Below are 17,996 nucleotides of genomic sequence, written 5' to 3'. Positions count from 1 at the left end.
CACTCAATCACAATGTAATTAAATAAAAATATCAATAATGAATAAATAAATCAAAACTTCCAGGGAGTTAGGGAAAGAAGCATGATGGGGTATTATATATTAGAGCAGTATGCATGCATGCATGCATGCTACGTCACTTCAGTTTTGTCTGACTCTTTATGACCCTATGGACTGTAGCCTACCAGGCTCCTCTGTCCATGGGATTCTCCAGGCAAGAATACTGGAGTGAGTAACCCTTCTTTTCCCCAGGGGATCTTCCTGACCCAGGGATCGAACCCACGTCTCTTATGTCTCCTGCATTGGCAGGAGGGCTCTTGACCACTAGTGCCACCTGGAAAGCCCATTAAAGTAGTATATAAGAGTTAACTAGGAGTATGGGATTAACAGATACAAACTACTATACATAAAATAGGGAAGTAACAAGGAGTTACTATATAGCACAGGTAACTGTATTCAATATCTTATAATGATCTACAAAGGAAAATAATCTGAAAAAAATACATATAACTGAATCACTTTTCTGTACTCTTGAAGCTAACACAATATTGTCAATCAACTATAATTCAATTTTTAAAAAATCATGGGGCAGAAAGAATACCATTTAAAAACAAGATAAAAACAAAACAAAAAGCATAAGGATACATACATATATACATACATTAAGACATAAAGATTCAAAAGAATTATTGCCAAGGTTAGGTATCAAGTTTCTTTCACATATGAACTATAAAATGTGGGATCCTTTCAAGTTACCTTGTACAAGGACTACTAAAGACTTTCGGTCTAGTTGCACTGAACTCTGCTTCTAGGGAACACTCAAACTTCATTAAGGAGAACAGGCAGCTTGCAAATAAAGACCATTTACCCCTACTTTTTTCAAAGAAAAGGAGAAGGATAATTTCTTAAGTGAAATCAAGAACAGAATCTAAGACAAGAAATTAAAAGCAGGAATGCGAATCCTCAAAAGTAGGTGTGAAAGAATAGGGTCAGTGAAACAGAAAATAGGGAAATCCCAGAAAAAGCATTCCCAGTTTTGAAGAATCCTCTGAGGTCAAGCAAGTAAAGAGATGTTGGCAATGTGCAAAGGAAATATCCATCACACCCCAGCTATGTTAGAGGTGTTGCCAGCCATCAAGTGTGTGTTACAGTGAGATATTTGGGAATCAAAATGGGCTCTATGCATGCTATTACTAAGGAATGCCTGCTTAATAGCTTTAGGTCCCCCTTTCACTCTTCTTCTTAAGTCTACTTTGTTGTAACTGTATGTAAAAGTATTTGTCCCTATGGAGTAACTTCAGTACTCCATATGATGGTGCACAAAACTCTTCAAATCTAGCCCAATTGCCACCATTTTATTCCATGTTCCCTTGATAACTAGGATTATAAGAATTAGAAGATGAGCAGAAGATCTGAATAGACATTTTTGCAAAAAAGACATACAGATGGCTAACAAGCATATGAAAAGATGCTCAACATCACTAATCATTTCCTTCTCCAGGGATCACTAATCATTAGAAAAGTACAAATCAAAACTTCAATAAGGTACCACCTCACACTAATCAGAATGGCTGTCACCAAAATGTGTACAAATCATAAATGCTGGAGAGGGTCTGGAGAAAAGTGAACCTTCCTACACTGTTGATGGGAATGTCAGTTGGTGTAACCACTATGGAGAACGGTATGGAGGCTCTTTAAAAAACTAAAATTAATGCTACCATATGATCGAGCAATCCCTCTCCTGAGCATATATCCAGAGAAAACCATAATGGGAAAAAATACATGTACGCCAATATTCACAGCAGCACCATTTACAACAGTCAAGACATGAAAATAACTTAAGTGTCCTTCAACAGATGACTGATTTAAGAAGATGTGGTATACATATACAATGAAATATTACTTGGCCATAAAAAAGAATGAAATCTTTCCATTTGCAGCAACATGGATGGACTCAGAGGATACCATACTAAGCGAAGTAAGTCAGACAGAAACACAAACCATATGTGATGTCACTTATATGTGGAATCTAAAAAATAATCCATATGAATCTATATACAAAATGGAAATAGACTCACAGACAGAAAACAAACTCACAGTTATCAAAGAGGAAAGACATGGGGGAGGGATAAATTAGGAATATGGAATTAACAGATACAAACTACTATTTACAAAGTAGATGGGTGAAAAGGAGTTACTGTATAATACAGGAAACTATATTCAATATCTTATGATCTGCAATGGAAAATTATCTGAAAAAATATATATATATAACCAAATCACTTTGCTGTACACCTGAAACTAACACAATATCATCAATCAACTATACTTCAATAAAAAAGACATAAGGATTCAAAAAAATTAAATGGTTATTAATTGCAATTAATAACCATAAAAAGTTTTCCATAAAAATTTTAGTACTCTCTAGACAAAATATTTACAATTGATAAAATCATCAAGATTTGGACACAGATGAATATAAAGAAATTACCTGTATTCTTATATTATTATCATTTAAATAAACAAAAATGTGATTAAAGAAACCATTTACTAAGTCGTCTAAAGAAATAAAATATCCAGAAGTAAATTTAGCAAATGTGAGCAAAGATGTCTTTACAAAATATAGCTGAGAAAAATTAAAGATCTAAATAATTATTCATTGATTGGCAAACTGAATGTTTTAGAGATGTCAAGTCTCCTCCTATTATCAATGCACTCTCAATCAAAATTTATGTAGTTTTTTAAAAATGGAAATTGGCAAGTTGACTCTAAATGTGTATAGAAATATGAAGAGCCAAGCATAGCCAAGGCAATCTTGAAGAAGAGCAAAAATTTGTTACTTACACTACCAGATATCAAAAATGATTTTAAAAACTACAGTAATTAAGACAATATGGTACTTACAAAAGAAGAGTAAAAGAGGCCAACAGAGAAGACCAGAGAGTTCTGAAATAGAACCACATATACACAAGCACTTGATTTATGACAACTGAACACGTTGAAAAAAGAAGTGCCTATTTGTAAAAGGTACTGGATCTACAGAATATTTATGGAGGAGGGGGAGACTTCATTATTGTGTTAGTTCGCAATAAAGCTAACAAATAAAAAACTCAGTTGTAGATGAATTGCATATCTGTGAAAGTTAAAACAATACATCAATTATACTTCAATGAAAAATACATATATAGTGTTTAGAAGAATATGTGTTAGAACATTTTCATAACCATGAAACAGACAACAATTTCTTAAATAGGATACAAAAATTATAATCAAAATTTTTAGAGCTTCTCTGGTGGCTCAGTGGTAAATAATCCGCCTGCCCATGCAGGGAACACAGGTTCCATCCTTGATTGGGGAAGATCCCACATGCCACCGAGCAACTAAGCCTGTGTGCCACAACTACTGAGGCTGTGCTCTTGAACCTGGGAGCCACAACTACTGAGCCCATGTGCTGCCATTACTGAAGCCTGTGCATCCTAGAGCCCGTGCTCTGCAACAAGAGAAGCCACTGCAGTGAGAAGTCTGCGGACGGCAAAGAAGAGTAGCCCCTGCTGGCTGCAACTAGAGAAAATGCCCATGCAGCAATGAAGATACAACACTGCCAAAAATAAATGAATAAATAAAATTTAAAAAAAAATTTTTAAGTGATAAAATAAGATATATTAAGATTGCCAAACTTTTGGGATCAACATACACAGGAGAATGTAAAAGCAAGCCCCCAAATGGGAAAAGATAAATTCCCTACGAACTTCTAACAGTCTTTACATTCAAAATGCAAAGAGAACTATAAGACAAAATAAAAAGGGAGACAACTCAAGTGAAAGATAGACAAAGACCTGAATAAGCACTTAATAAAAGAGAATATCCAAATGGTCAATAGTTATATGAAAAGCAGTTATATTATTGTTTTAATTTATATAAAGTTCAAAAACTAGCAAATTTATCTCTTAGAACTTTAAAAAGTTATGATAGTAGTCATCTTTTGGAAGGAGTAGCAATTTTAAGGAAGTATGTTGGGGGCTTCTGAATTTTAAGAACAGATGGCATGTCTGCAGCAATTTTTTTTCACAGTACTGTCTGTCGTGGTTCTTTTTCTTGATCTGGACAACAGTTATATGGATGTGTTCAGTTTTTGAAAATACACTGAGCTGTAACTATGATTAGTTCACTTTTGTTCTTATGTACAGTAAATTTCAATAAAAGTTTTAAACACACACATTAACAAACTAAAGCAACAGCCAACAACAGAAGCTTCACTGCAAGAAATTTTTAAAAAACCAAGGAAAATGGTACATCAGCTATTTATGATTTTGCCTGGTAAATAAATATATTACAAATTTAAGGGTTAAAAAGGGTAGAAAAATATTAAAAGAGTATTTGGGAGAGAAAACAATCTTTATGACTTCAAATTCAGAAATCTTATATAAATGATAAATATGATAGTTTTAGCTACAAAGAATTAAAATTCTGTATGCAAATTAAATGAACAAAGCAGAAATAAAGATGCAGAAAGTGTTTGCCACAAACACTACAGAAAATTTAAAATACTGTGAATAAACTTTAAAAATGTACCTTTACAGGCTATATCTGGATATGAAATGATGGGTAATTTTTATCTCTTCTTTGGATAATCCCTTACTTTTAAAAGTAAGCATGCTTAATTTTAATATCTTATTATGAATTTTTAAAATATATAATATTTATCCATAAAGAAACCTGAACTCCCTTTGCATGTATTCTTATTTCCTAATACAAGTTGATTTTTATTTCACAAATTATTATAATACTTTAGTTCACCAATTATCATCACCCATTACTTCATATGACCCATATCCATTCTTGGTAAGCATATCTCTCAATATCCATACTGTTGCCTTCTCAAATATTGCGTATATCCTTGAAATCTTAAATATGTATGTATACAATATTTTACTAAAAACACTTCTCATAGTGAACAAATGAGCAGCAGATTCTCTGGCTAAAAAGGTATTTTAAAGTAATAAAAGTCAGTTACTTTAATCACATGCCATAATAAAAATCAATGAAAAGGTATGCACTCCTAGAAAATAGTCTGATAGATTTTTGTGTAGCATGTGAAACAAATTCACTAAAAAGTTTAATCTTTCTTAAACATGAATATCATAGAGGGATAATAATGTTATATATTAGAGTCTCTTTCAATTTTATGAGCTTTGCTCCATTACAACAGTCATTGACTGAAGTCTTGTAACTTCTGTGATTCTAGTCCCATCGTTCAAATATCAAGTTATGAGATCTCATTATTTGTGTCTATAACAACTGAAAAACTTTGTTCCCTTGAATATCTTTCCAATTACTTTCATAATATACCCTTGATAGTTATGATTGTTATATTCCATGAATATTCCATGAACCAATACCAGCTATCCATACCAGAGTCTATAGCCTCCTTTCAGTGTCCCGTGAGATATAATCACCTACACACCAGTGGGTTTACCATTATAAACAAGGCAATCATGAACAATCTGAAATGCTTCAGTGTGGAGTTCTAAGTCTCTGAAATAAAATATTAACATCTTTGTCTTGGAATTCATATGCGGGGGAACCACATAGATCACAAGTTTAAACTAGGCATTCGTGTATCAAATGAACCATGAAAACCACAGAGGATAAGCATTTTAGAAATAGATGGTACATCTACAACATTTTTCTTAAAGAACTGTATCTGCTGTGGTTTCTTTCTCAGTTATTAATGTCACCATGACACTCAGTTGACATTTTAAAGTTATTAATGACAGAGCCACATGTCAACAAACATCTTTTTGTCAGGGTATCGACTAAAACATACAAATGTGAATGACTGGACTCTAACCTGGCTTTTTTCTTCTCCATTTTGATTTCCACTTTCTTTTACAGGGTCTTAAATTAATTAGTCTAATTTGCTAATGAGATTCAAGCCATTCACTTTTGTCTTTCAGTAGTCTCTAGCCCCCAGTATATAAGCAACTCAGTAAGGAGAGTTAATGTGAGAGTAAAATACTAGAATTTCATAAGCTATTAAACATCATTCTTTTATGCAGTCTACATAATGGATGAGGATTATTCCCCAAAGTATTTCAGAAATTCTAAATAAACCTAAAGATTTGAGGGTCTGCCAGTGGCATTTATAATTCATTTCTTTGAGTGTCCCATTCAGCCAATATTTACTATAGCTTACAATGTGCAAGACACAGCAATCGATGTTGCAAAGAACATAAAGGTGAGTATGGTACAACTCTTAACACTCTTTGAGAATGCAAGTGAGTATGTTGATATGGTTCTTAAATGAAGTACCTCTTCTAATTTTTTCTTCTTCTAAATCAGTGGTGCAATGCATTCATATTCTGGAACCTCTGGTTAGAAACGAAAAACCAGCTCCTCTATCACATTCTTATCATCCAATTAGTAAATAAATGTTGTGTTTGTTCAAATTACATCAAATATTTTATCATTTCCAAAATTTTAATTCTTAATAAGTGAGTTGTTAAACTTGTTTCTAAACTACAAGCTGTTAAGAAATATAAGTACTTTGAGGATAAAAGGGCAGATTAACTATTAACGTAATGTGTCTGCAATAGTTGACACCCCACTTAGCATGACCATTATGTACTACAGCCTACAAAATTATTCTTCATGATCCCACAGCAGAGCTAGAGTGCCATATGGCCATGCTTGTTTTTCGTCAAATAATTTTTACATAAACAGCTGGTGAACTGTTTTTATTGTAACAGTGCACATATTTTTTGAGACAGTTGGGAAGGATTGATGCAACTCTAGTCACTGCCTGTTTTTATGTCAGTGTTAAGGAGAAATTTAAATTCATATTTTTAAAATGTGGACTTTTGTATCTTTGTTGCCATGGTCAGTTTATAAGCAAGATTTTTTAATGTAGTGCAGGAATTATTGGCATATTTATAAACTTGTAGCAAAAAATATAGATTAATCATAAGGGATCTTCAGTTTAACATGGCATATTCGGTGTTTTTATTTTTACACCCCATGAATTTTTAGAGGGAGAGCTGGTATGTTTTGGACTATTTTATAAGCAGTTTTAATATAACTATATTTGGTTTTGAAACACAGCTTCAACACATTCTGATAAGTGATATAATAACCAGGAGATTTTTAGCAGTTTCGTACATATCTGTGATTTGAGCTGATTTAAAGACTATTTGATCCCAAACTACCCCCATCCTCCTTGACAAGAAATTTCATCAGTTAATATACTAGTGGTTTCAAAAATGCAAGTAGAGGCATTTTCTTTTGAATTCCAAGGTAATGATGATCACTCCTTAGATTGTTGTTAGGAGATGATCATAGTGCTTAGAATGCTAAATGTTAAATTTTGAAATTTAATATTACAAAAATCTCCCTATAGCCAAAGGCTACTCCCATTAGAACACTGGTAAGGATTAATGTGTTATTATATCTCACTGATTCCTTATTTACAGGATGTTAGAGAACATATGATGTCTCATTAGATCCTTATTTACAGGATGTTAGAGAACATATGATGTCTCATTAGAGAAGGAAATGAATGCTTATTATTGTGCCATTGAAAAGCTTAGAAGTTTGCGGTCAGAGCAATCAAGAACATCTACCTGTCACATACTAATGGTCAGTGTGTGCAAAATGCAAGAAAAAGGTTTTTCCTAACCATACAGCTTTCATTAAATTCACCTATCTGACCTTTATATCTTTGATTAATTCCATTTAGGGGAACATAGATGTTTTCATCCCGCCCCGCCCCCGCCGCCAGCCCCTCCGTGCCTCCGTCCCCAGCTGGGGGCGCCCCGCCACCCTGCCCCGCGACCGGTGGCGTCGCCTCCGGTGTGTTTCCCTCTTCCCGCCCGGCCCTCCCCACCACATCCCTCGAGGTCGGCCCGAGGGTTCGTGGGGAGGGGTGAGGGGGTTGCTCCGCGCGCCCCACCCCCCACCCCACGTGCCTTTTTTTTCATGGGAGAAGGCAATGCCACCCCACTCCAGTACTCTTGCCTGGAAAATCCCATGGACAGCAGAGCCTGGTGGGCTGCAGTCCATGGGGTCACTACGAGTTGGACAGGACTGAGCGACTTCACTTTCACTTTTCACTTTGACGCACTGGAGAAGGAAATGGCAACCCACTCCAGTGTTCTTGCCTGGAGAATCCCAGGGACAGGGGAGCCTGGTGGGCTGCCGTACAGACACGACTGAAGCGACTTAGCAGCAGCAGCAGATGTTTTCGTGACAGCTTATTTTGATACACAAAATGGAAAAACAAAGGATCTTTTTTCATTTTGCTTAACTTTTAACTTCCAATTGAATAAACTCACCTGGAATAAGCATTTCAATAGTGAGTGCATTTTGTGAGTCAACAGTCACTTAAACATATAATTCCTGAAACCAATTTGTTTATGTGCATTTTTAATTTATGTCCTACTGTTTATATTCTCTCAATAAAATGTGCACTAGATGGATGTTAAGAAAATGGATTGATTGAGACAATACATTTTTGCAAAGGTTATTTTTCCACAAATAATCCATTCATATTACTTCACCAAAAGTTTAGGTCTAAGGAGAGAATCAACTATCCAAATGACTATTAAATAAAACATGTAAAGACTAGGGACAATTCTCTATGGGTCGCTTGCATTTCTGCACATCTTGTGAGACACTGGTTGCCTTTTGTTTCAGATGATTTTTCAACAAAGTCTGTGTGGCAAACAGCCTTGGAAGATAATAAATAATGTCTCCAGAGCAGGGAGAAGACATGATTTCTGCCTGTTATACAAGATTCAGGTTTCCTAAACACAGGGATCCTCTCCTGCAATGCAACTCACATTCTGGTACATTCTGGTGTCACCTAGACCTCTTCGTGTCAGTCTGGTTACTAGGACTTGGGTAACCAGTGTAAAGAAATGCCAATATTCTAGCCACTACCATTGCTATGAGTAATAATGTTCTTTGTCTCTTATCCAAGAGTCTTGTGTTTTCTGCCAGCATCCATGAAACTGTGACAGGCTAACTTGTTATATTGCAAGAAGAATAAAAATCTTATCCTCTTCACAGTTCTTGACAGCAACCATATATCTCTATTTTTTTTGTTTGCAAACAACAAACAAACAAAATCAGCCTTTAAAATACCATTTAAATTTTTCATTTTGCTTCTATTTTTGTTTTAATATGTATCATAAGTTTGAACATCTTCAAATAGTTTAACTAGCTTCAAATATGTCATTAAAAAGTGAGATATATAACATGGTGAAGTGTAAAAGTGTACATCAAGTAATATACTTTTCATACCAATCATTTATCAAAGCAATTCTACAACCATTTTAACTTGTCTACTTACAGCACAAGTAGTTTTTTGTTTGTTTTTAACAGAACAACAAACTCATTGAGATTAAATAATGATAAAAATGAACCCTCTATTCTTACATACACTATTTTTACTTATGTCCATATTTTTTACTTTAAATGTTGTCAGAACTGTAAGAATATGTATGTGTATATATTACATATTTATAGATCCTTTGGATCTAAATTTATATATATTTCAGAATTATTTATATATTTATGGTATATATAAATTTATATATTTTTATTTACACACATTTGAGGAATATATGTGAATATTTAAGTTACATCACTATACGCTCCTTTGCTAATTATGTGCCTAAATCTGAATTTCTTCTGTATTGAAGCAGAATAAACAATTTAAAATTGTAGGCAACAAATTCATTCTACTCATAACTTGCATCAATTATCTTATATAATTATCTAAATAGCTGTATACAATGTTTGTATGGTATTATGTGCAAGAATATGGGGTAACAAAGGTATTTAACTACTGAAAAATTTCATGACTTCTGTCATAGGCTCTTGTCTTATCCCCTTCCTCATGTTCTTTCTTAAAGTACTGCACAATTTCAAATGTGTTTATGGAGGAGGGGGGAGTGTAGTTTTATATCCAGATGTGATGCCGTAGATATCATCATTGAGTTCTGTATTCACGTGGGCAGCAATACTACTAATTCCATGTCATAGTTATCTATACTACTATGGTGCTGGCTACAGTAATCAGTAGTTTAGATATCTTCTGCCTGGATTTCATCAGCTTCAGGATTAATCTCCTGGCCCCAGTGTTGAACCAGGATACTGGTGCTGGTGGCGTTAGAGATTTGGACAACATCACAAAGCTGTTTCTATCACGGACCAACAAAGACTACTCTAAAGAAGAGGCCCAGTTTTAGTCAATCATTTTTAGCAGTTGCACTTGATGTCATTATGGGAAATTTGGAAGCTAGAATTAGAGGACATTTTTGATCCCTTAAGAAACTTTCCCTAGTGGCTCAGAGGTTAAAGCGTCTGCCTGCAATGCGGGAGACCTGGGTTCAATCCCTGGGTCGGGAAGATCCCCTGGAGAAGGAAATGGCAACCCACTCCAGTATTCTTGCCTGGAGAATCCCATGGACCGAGGAACCTGGTGGGCTACAGTCCACGGGGTTGCAAAGAGTCGGACATGACTGAGCGACTTCACTTCACTTCAAGAAACTTTACTAGCTCAGTAGACTCTGAATACTATTGAATCTTCTTCAGAGATAGTATCAGCATGATGCCATGATTAGGAACGAACCCTAGAAACCCATATAAGTCAACATGAAAAAAGAGACTTTGGACACTCATTACAATACTATCAGTTGAGAATATTTGAAATCTGTGCTTCCTCTTCTATTATTCCTGTTTTTATATTATAAACTCGAAAAAGGCAGTGCTAACATTTGTCCCTAATTTCTAGGCAGTATGCTAAAAAATAAAGATAAGCTAAAAGTAAAGATAAGCAAAAAAATAAAACAAAAACATGGATAGTTGCCATATCTAAGCTATATGATGATAGAAGTATTTTTTTTGTTGTTCTTTAAAACTAATTCTATATTGCCAAAAATCACAGCTCATTCTCAAGTCTAATCCCTGGAGACAGATATGAAAACAGAGTCCATAACTGGTTAAAGCTTAATGAATAGGGCAGAGATTAAGAATGTGGTGGAAAAAAGAAAAAGAAAAAAAAGAATATGGTGAATACTAAGAATATACGTGAGATACTATCATAAGACACTGGGTTGTTGCTGATGGGTAGAGGATCACTGATGAGATATGGAGTTGAGGGATAATAGAAGTAGTAGAGATGGAGTAAGGATGGCTGTTCATGAATTACTTGCTAAAATAAGTTATATCTTAATAGCTGGTTTGTGGTTAACAAAAATCAATGTGAATATCAAAATATGATCTATATGATAATGAAAACAGCAAATGCCTAGGTAAAGCACAGTGACCAACGTGGTGAGCAATCTCAAAGAGTAGTCAGTTTTGAGCAAGATATCATCTACTTGTGAGATGTACAGTTAAAAAGCTTATCTTTCTGTAACACAGTATAGGCAATATACAAATATGTCACACACCTGACTCTCTTCTTTGGAACTTATGCCTTGAGGTCACATAAACATGTTTGCCATAAATTAGTTTATTATTCTCTTTCATTTTAAGTAATTTATTTCCTGTACTTTTATGGTAATTTCACAGCAACTGCTTCTGTTTATTAGCAACCTTATATATAGTTAAAACTATTTAAATGTGATTTTTTTAAGTTCTGGCTTCAAAAATTACTCTTCTAGAACTTATCTAGACTTAATTACAAAGAGATGTTACTTTGTTCTTTTTATTATTATTACATTTGGGATTGGGCTAATTAAGACCAATAAATATTAGGAATCAATTCCAGATAAAGGAGTAAGGTGAGCTGTGATGTATCTAAGAGATAGAAAAATCACCACATGAAAAAAAAATGTAATTATATGTGGTGATGGGTGTAAACTAGACTTAATGAGGTGATTTTTTTCACAGTATATAAAAATTGAATTATGTTGTACACCTGAAACTAATATATAAAAATAAAATCCATTAAAGACAATAGAAAGCATAGAGACCATAAGAATAAGAAATTAGGGAAGAGAACAGGCTAATTTGAAAAAGAAGTAAAACAGTATCTGGAAATAAAAATACAGTTATTTGAAACTAAAATCATAATGGTAAAAAATTAGAAATATTTAAAACATGCAAAAAAATTTAAGAAACTAGAGAAAGAGCATAATATTCAACCTCTCAAAATACAATGCAGAAAATAATGAAGAAAAATGTAGCAATGATTAATTAAAAGATAATGAAGCCAACTAACAAAAGCCTATTCTTTGAAAAGATTGATACAACTGACAGTTTTATAGTTATCAATTAAAAAGGAAAGAAACAGAAGTTATATTAATTAAATAACACTGTACAAAACATAGATGCAAAAAGAACTTAAATATTCTAAGAGAATAGTATAAATATCATTACCAAATGGAGGACAAGGATAGGTTTCTACATAGATATATATGTCATCTAGCAAACTTGGAAGAAATAATAGAGAAAATTAATATTATGCAACTATCAATTAATTAATGGATAAATATGCTAATCTTCCCCCTTCACGGATCACAGCTTTGTCATGGCAAAGGAGCTTGCATAACTTAATGAAGCTATGAGCCAGGTTGTGCAGGGCTACCCAAGACAGATGGGTCATAATGGGCAGTTCTAACAAAACATGGTCCACTGGAGGAGGGAATGGCAAACCACTCCAGTATTATTGCCATGAAACCCCATGAACAGTATGAAAAAGCAAAAAGATATGAGACCAGAAGATGAGCCCTCCCAGGTCGGAAGGTGTCCAAAATGCTACTGGGGAAGAGCAGAGGGCAATTACTAATAGCTCAATATTGCATAGGAACCTGGACTGTTAGGTCCATGAATCAAGGCAAATTGGACATGGTCAAGCAGGAGATGGCAAGAATGAGCATTGACATCTTAGGAATCAGTGAACAAGAATGTACGGAAATGGCAAATTTAATTCAGATGACCATGATATCTACTACCGTGGGCAAGAATCCCTTAGAAGAAATGGAGTAACCCTCACAGTCAACGAAAGAGTCCAAAATGCAGTACTTGGGTGCAACCTCCAAAACAACAGAATGATCTTGGTTCGTTTCCAAGGCAAATGACTCAACATAACAGTAATCCAAGTCTATGCCCCAACCACTGTTGCTGAAGAAGCTGAAGTTGACCGTTTCTATGAAGACCTACAAGACCTTATAGAATTAACACAAAAAACAATATGTCCTTTTCATCATAGGGGATTGGAAAACAAAAGTAGGAAGTCAAGAGATAACTGGAGTAACAGGCAAGTCTGGCCTTGGAGTACAAAATGAAGCAGGGCAAAAGTTAATAGAGTTTTTCCAAGAGAACACACTGGTGATAGTAAACACCCTTTTCCAACAACACAAGAGACAACTCTACACATGCACATCACCAGATGGTAAATACTGAAATCAGAATTATTACATTCTCCACATCCTAAGATGGAGAACCTCTACAGTCAGCAAAAACAAGACCTAGAGCTGACTGTGGCTCAGATCACGAGCTCCTTATTGCAAAATTCTGGCTTAAGTTGAAGACAATAGGGAAAATCATTAGGCAATTCAAGTATGATGTAAATCAAAGCCCTGACGATTATACAATGGAGGTGATGAATAGATTCAAGGTATCAGATGTGGTAGTCAGAGTGCCTGAAGAACTATGACAGAGGTTTGTAACACTGTACAGGAGGTAGTGACCAAAATCATCCCAATGAAAAAGAAATGCAAGAAGCAAATTAGTTCTCTGAGGAGGCTTTACAAATCACTGAGGCAAGAAGAGAAATGAAAAGCAAGGGAGAAAGGGAAAGATATACCCATTTAAATGCAGAGTTCCAAAGAATAGCAAGGAGAGAGAAAGCCTTTTGAAATGAACAATGCAAAAAAAGAAAGGAAAACAATAGAATGGGAATGACTAGAGACCTGTTCAAGAAAATTGAAGGTATTAAGGGAATATTTCATGCAAGGATGGGCATGATAAAGGACAGAAATGGTAAGGACCCAATGAAGGCAGAAAAGATTATGAAAAGCTGGCAAGAATACACAAAACTATACAAAAACAATCTTCGTGACCCAGATAACTATGATGGTGTGATCACTCACCTAGAGCCAGACATCCTGCAATGTGAAGTCAAGTGGGCCTTAGCAAGCATCACTAGGAACAAAGCTAATGGAGGTGATGGAATTCTAGCTGAGCCATTTCAAATCCTAAAAGATGATGCTGTGAAAGTGCTGCACTCAATATGTCAGCAAATGTGGAAAACTCAGCAGTAGCCACAAGGACTGGAAAAGGTCAGTTTTCATTTCAATCCCAAAGAAGGGCAGTGGCAAAGAATGTTCAAACTACCGTACAATTGTGCTCTTTTCACATGCTAGCAAGGTAATGCTCAAAGTCCATCAAGCTGGGCTTTAACAGTATGTGAACGGAGAACTTCCAGACATTCAAGCTGGGTTTAGAAAAAGGCAGAGGAACCAGAGATCAAATTGCCAACATCTATTGGATCATAGAAAAAGCAAGGGAATTCCAGAAAAACATCTGCTTCTGCTTCATTGACTAAGCCTTTGACTTTGTGGATCACAACAAACTGTAGAAAATGATTAAAGAGAATAACAGATCATCTTCCCTGACCCCTGAAAAACCTGTATGCAGGTCAAGAAGCAACAGTTAGAACCAGACATGGGGCAACAGACAGGTTCAAAACTGAGAAAGGAGTATGACAACACTGTATATTGTCACCCTGTTTATTTAACGTAAATGCAGAGAACATCATGCAAAATGCCGGGCTGGATGTATCACAACCTGGAATAAAGATTATCGGGAGAAATATCAACAACCTCAGACATGCAGATGATACCACTCTAATGGCATAAAGTGAAGAGGAATTAAAGAACCTCTTGATGAGAGTGAAAGAGGAGAGTGAAAAGGCTGGCTTAAAAATCAACAGTCAGAAAACTAAGATCATGGCATCCAGTCCCATCACTTCATGGCAAATAGAAGGGGAAAAAGTAGAAGCAGTGACAGATTTTATTTTCTTGGGCTCCAAAATCACTGCAGATGGTGAGTGCAGCCATGGAATTAAAAGACGCTTGCTCCTTGGAAGGTAAGCTATGACACACCTAGTGCTCAGTCGCTTCAGTCATGTCTGACTCTGCGACCCTATGAACTGTAGCCCTCCAGGCTCCTCTGTCCATGGGATTCTCCAGTAAAGAAAGCTGGAGTGAGTTGCCATGCCCTCCTCCAGGAGATCTTTCCGACTCAGGATCAAACCCATGTCTCTTGTCTCCTGCATTGGCAGGTAAGATTCTTTACCACTGAGCCACCAGGGAAGCCCCAGTGGAAGCCCAGACAAACCTAGACAGCATATTAAAAAGCAGAGATATTACTTTACTGACAAAGGTCCGCATAGTCAAAGCTATGGTTTTTCCAGTAGTCATATATGTGTCTGTGAGAGTTGGACCATAAAGAAGGCTGAGCACCAAAGGACTGATGCATTTGAATTGTGGTGCTGGACAAGACTCTTGAGAGTCCACTGGACTGCAAGGAGATCAAACCAGTGAATCCTAAAGGAAATCAACCCTGAATATTCATTGGAAGGACTGATGCTGAAGCTGAAACTCCAATACTTTGGCTACCTGATGCAAAGAGCCACATCATTGGAAAAGACCCTGATGCTGGAAAAGACTGAAGGCAAAAGGAGAAGAGGGAGGCAGAGAATGAGATGATTAGATAGCATCACTGACTCACTGGACATGAATTTGAGCAAACTCTGGGAGACAGTGAAGGACAGGGAAGCTTGGCGTGCTGCAGTCTACTGCAAAGACTCAGGCAGGACTTATCAAATGAACAAAATGCTACTCTTCAAAGACTGCAAACATCAGTACAAACAGAGACATACATTCGGTTCCTAGTAATGAAAGTTCACTGTACCACCCATGCAGTGGTCTTTCCATAGGGAAAAAAAAAAAAATAGAGATAAAAAAGTTAAACCTTAATCTGATCCAACTTCAATCTATTTAGAGAAATACAGGGGGAGAAGGACATCAATGTTGCAATCAGCAAAATCCAAGCCATAGGAAACTGGACTGAACATATGATGAGGTTTTTATTCCCCCCAACAACAACCAAATAAATGACAAAGAAAAGAAGTAATGTATCTATGGGGGGAGGGGAGGATAAGATCTATAAGTTAAAAGCATAAAAATATAAAGCATAAAAGAAAGCATAATGACAAAAAAACATTGACAATGCATAGACTTCATCTGACCCTAATTCAAGGGCAAAACACTTAAAAGTATCAGGTAAATGTGAAAAATAAATGGACATTTGTTGATATTATAGTTAGTTTTTAAGGTAGGATATGTGTAATTGGTTTGTGCTTCATAAAGAATATCTATCTTTTGGAAACAGGTATTGACATATTTAAAGATGCAAGGATATTATATCTAGGATTTGTTTCTCATTATTTCAGTGGCAGAGATTGGGGTACCTAGGGTATAAATGGGAATGAGATTGAGTATGTATTGATGATTGTTGATTCTGATATCAGGTGTATTAATTTTACTACACTAGTTTCTTTACCATTGTGTATGTTTGAGAATTTCTCCAATAAAAATAACATACATGTTGCCATTAAATTTGAAACCTCAGTGAAAACAGACAAGTATTTAGAAAAAATATTAATTATCCAAGTGGTCCAAACAGAAATAGAAAACTCTAGTTGAGAAATACAAACTGAAACTCTCCTCAACACTTTCAAATGTTTCAGGACAAGACAGGTCTATCAAATTATATAATAAGCAAAAAATTAACCACCATCTTATGTAAACACATCAAAAGCATTAAAAAAAAAAAAAGGAGAAATCTTTTAAATAATTTTCCCTGGCTAGCTCTCCCTGATAAGAAAACCAGCTGAGGACACCCTGAAAACAGAATACTTGAGCCAAACTCACCCCCCACACAGGAAACGATCCTAAATAAATCCATAGAAGTTTAAATACAGCAGTGAATTAAACGGAAAAACGAAGAAGCTGAATCCAAGAAACGTAATGATGATATAACATTAGGAAAAAACTGCCTAAAACATTACCACATTAACAGATAAAATTTCAAAATTAATTTGACCATGTGATGAAATGCAGAAAAAGCTTTTGAGAAGAATTAAACATGAATGCATAATAATACTATGTAGCAAACTAACATTAGAAGGGAATTTGCATTTCCTAAAATCTACAGTAAACGAAATGTTAAATGCGAAATGTCAGCATTACTGTTAAGGTAAGGAACAAGACACAGCAAGCAGCACGCTACCAACTCTGTTTAAAATTGGACTGGAATGCATAACCAGAGAATAAGCATACAAAAATAAATAAATGCTAGAACTATTAAAAAGAAACAGAAATTGTTCATTGTAAATCTGATCATCATTTTACAGAAACAGAAAGGAAAAGGCCACGGATAATTCAAATGAATAAGTGACTTCAAAAGCTGGTGTACAGACAATTGTAGCAAAACCAAGGGCCTTGCGTACAAAGCAGCAATTATTAGAATAGATATATAATATATTCGTCATAAATGAGAGTCAAAATTGCAATCAATTTCACTATCCTGTGCAATGTTAGGTAAGATAAAAAGATCTGGGTTCCTAAAATTATGCAGATCTGACTCTTCCCTATAGAAAGTAGGATTTTTCTAACAGACTCAGGAGAGTATATTTACAAGTGACGAGATCCATCATTGCTATGCAATTTTTTCTTAACAGCCCAGAACCCGTTCTAGTCCCCCTACCTCACGCGCGCGGCAGCATCTTCATCTCACATCACCCACTGTCGGCAAGAGTCTGAGAAACTGTCCGGAGCTTACACGGAGGTGGCATTTCCCAAGGAGCCTTTAATCAATCCATCAGGAGCCAAAATGAGGCCCTAACTCCACAGAGAGGGCTTTGGGTACCATCCATAATGGAAGACACTTCAGACTCAAGCCCCACCTCTGCTTTCTAGCCT

The 17,996-nt window shown here is 35.5% G+C and overlaps 1 long non-coding RNA gene across 1 annotated transcript in view; it reads right to left on the bottom strand.

The window, feature by feature from the left end:
* LOC132344358 (uncharacterized) overlaps positions 1 to 17,987 on the bottom strand; it is a 56,293-nt gene extending 38,306 nt beyond the window's left edge. Inside the window, exon 1 of the long non-coding RNA XR_009493606.1 lies at positions 17,782 to 17,987. This is a non-coding gene — a long non-coding RNA (uncharacterized lncRNA). The remainder of the gene's footprint in view (positions 1 to 17,781) is intronic.
* Positions 17,988 to 17,996: the final 9 nt, after the last annotated feature.

The sequence above is a fragment of the Bos taurus genome, chromosome X (assembly GCF_002263795.3).
Source record: "Bos taurus isolate L1 Dominette 01449 registration number 42190680 breed Hereford chromosome X, ARS-UCD2.0, whole genome shotgun sequence".
Taxonomy (NCBI): domain Eukaryota; kingdom Metazoa; phylum Chordata; class Mammalia; order Artiodactyla; family Bovidae; genus Bos; species Bos taurus.
The sequence above is the reverse complement of the archived record's forward strand: the minus strand, read 5'-3'. Positions and strand labels throughout refer to the sequence as shown.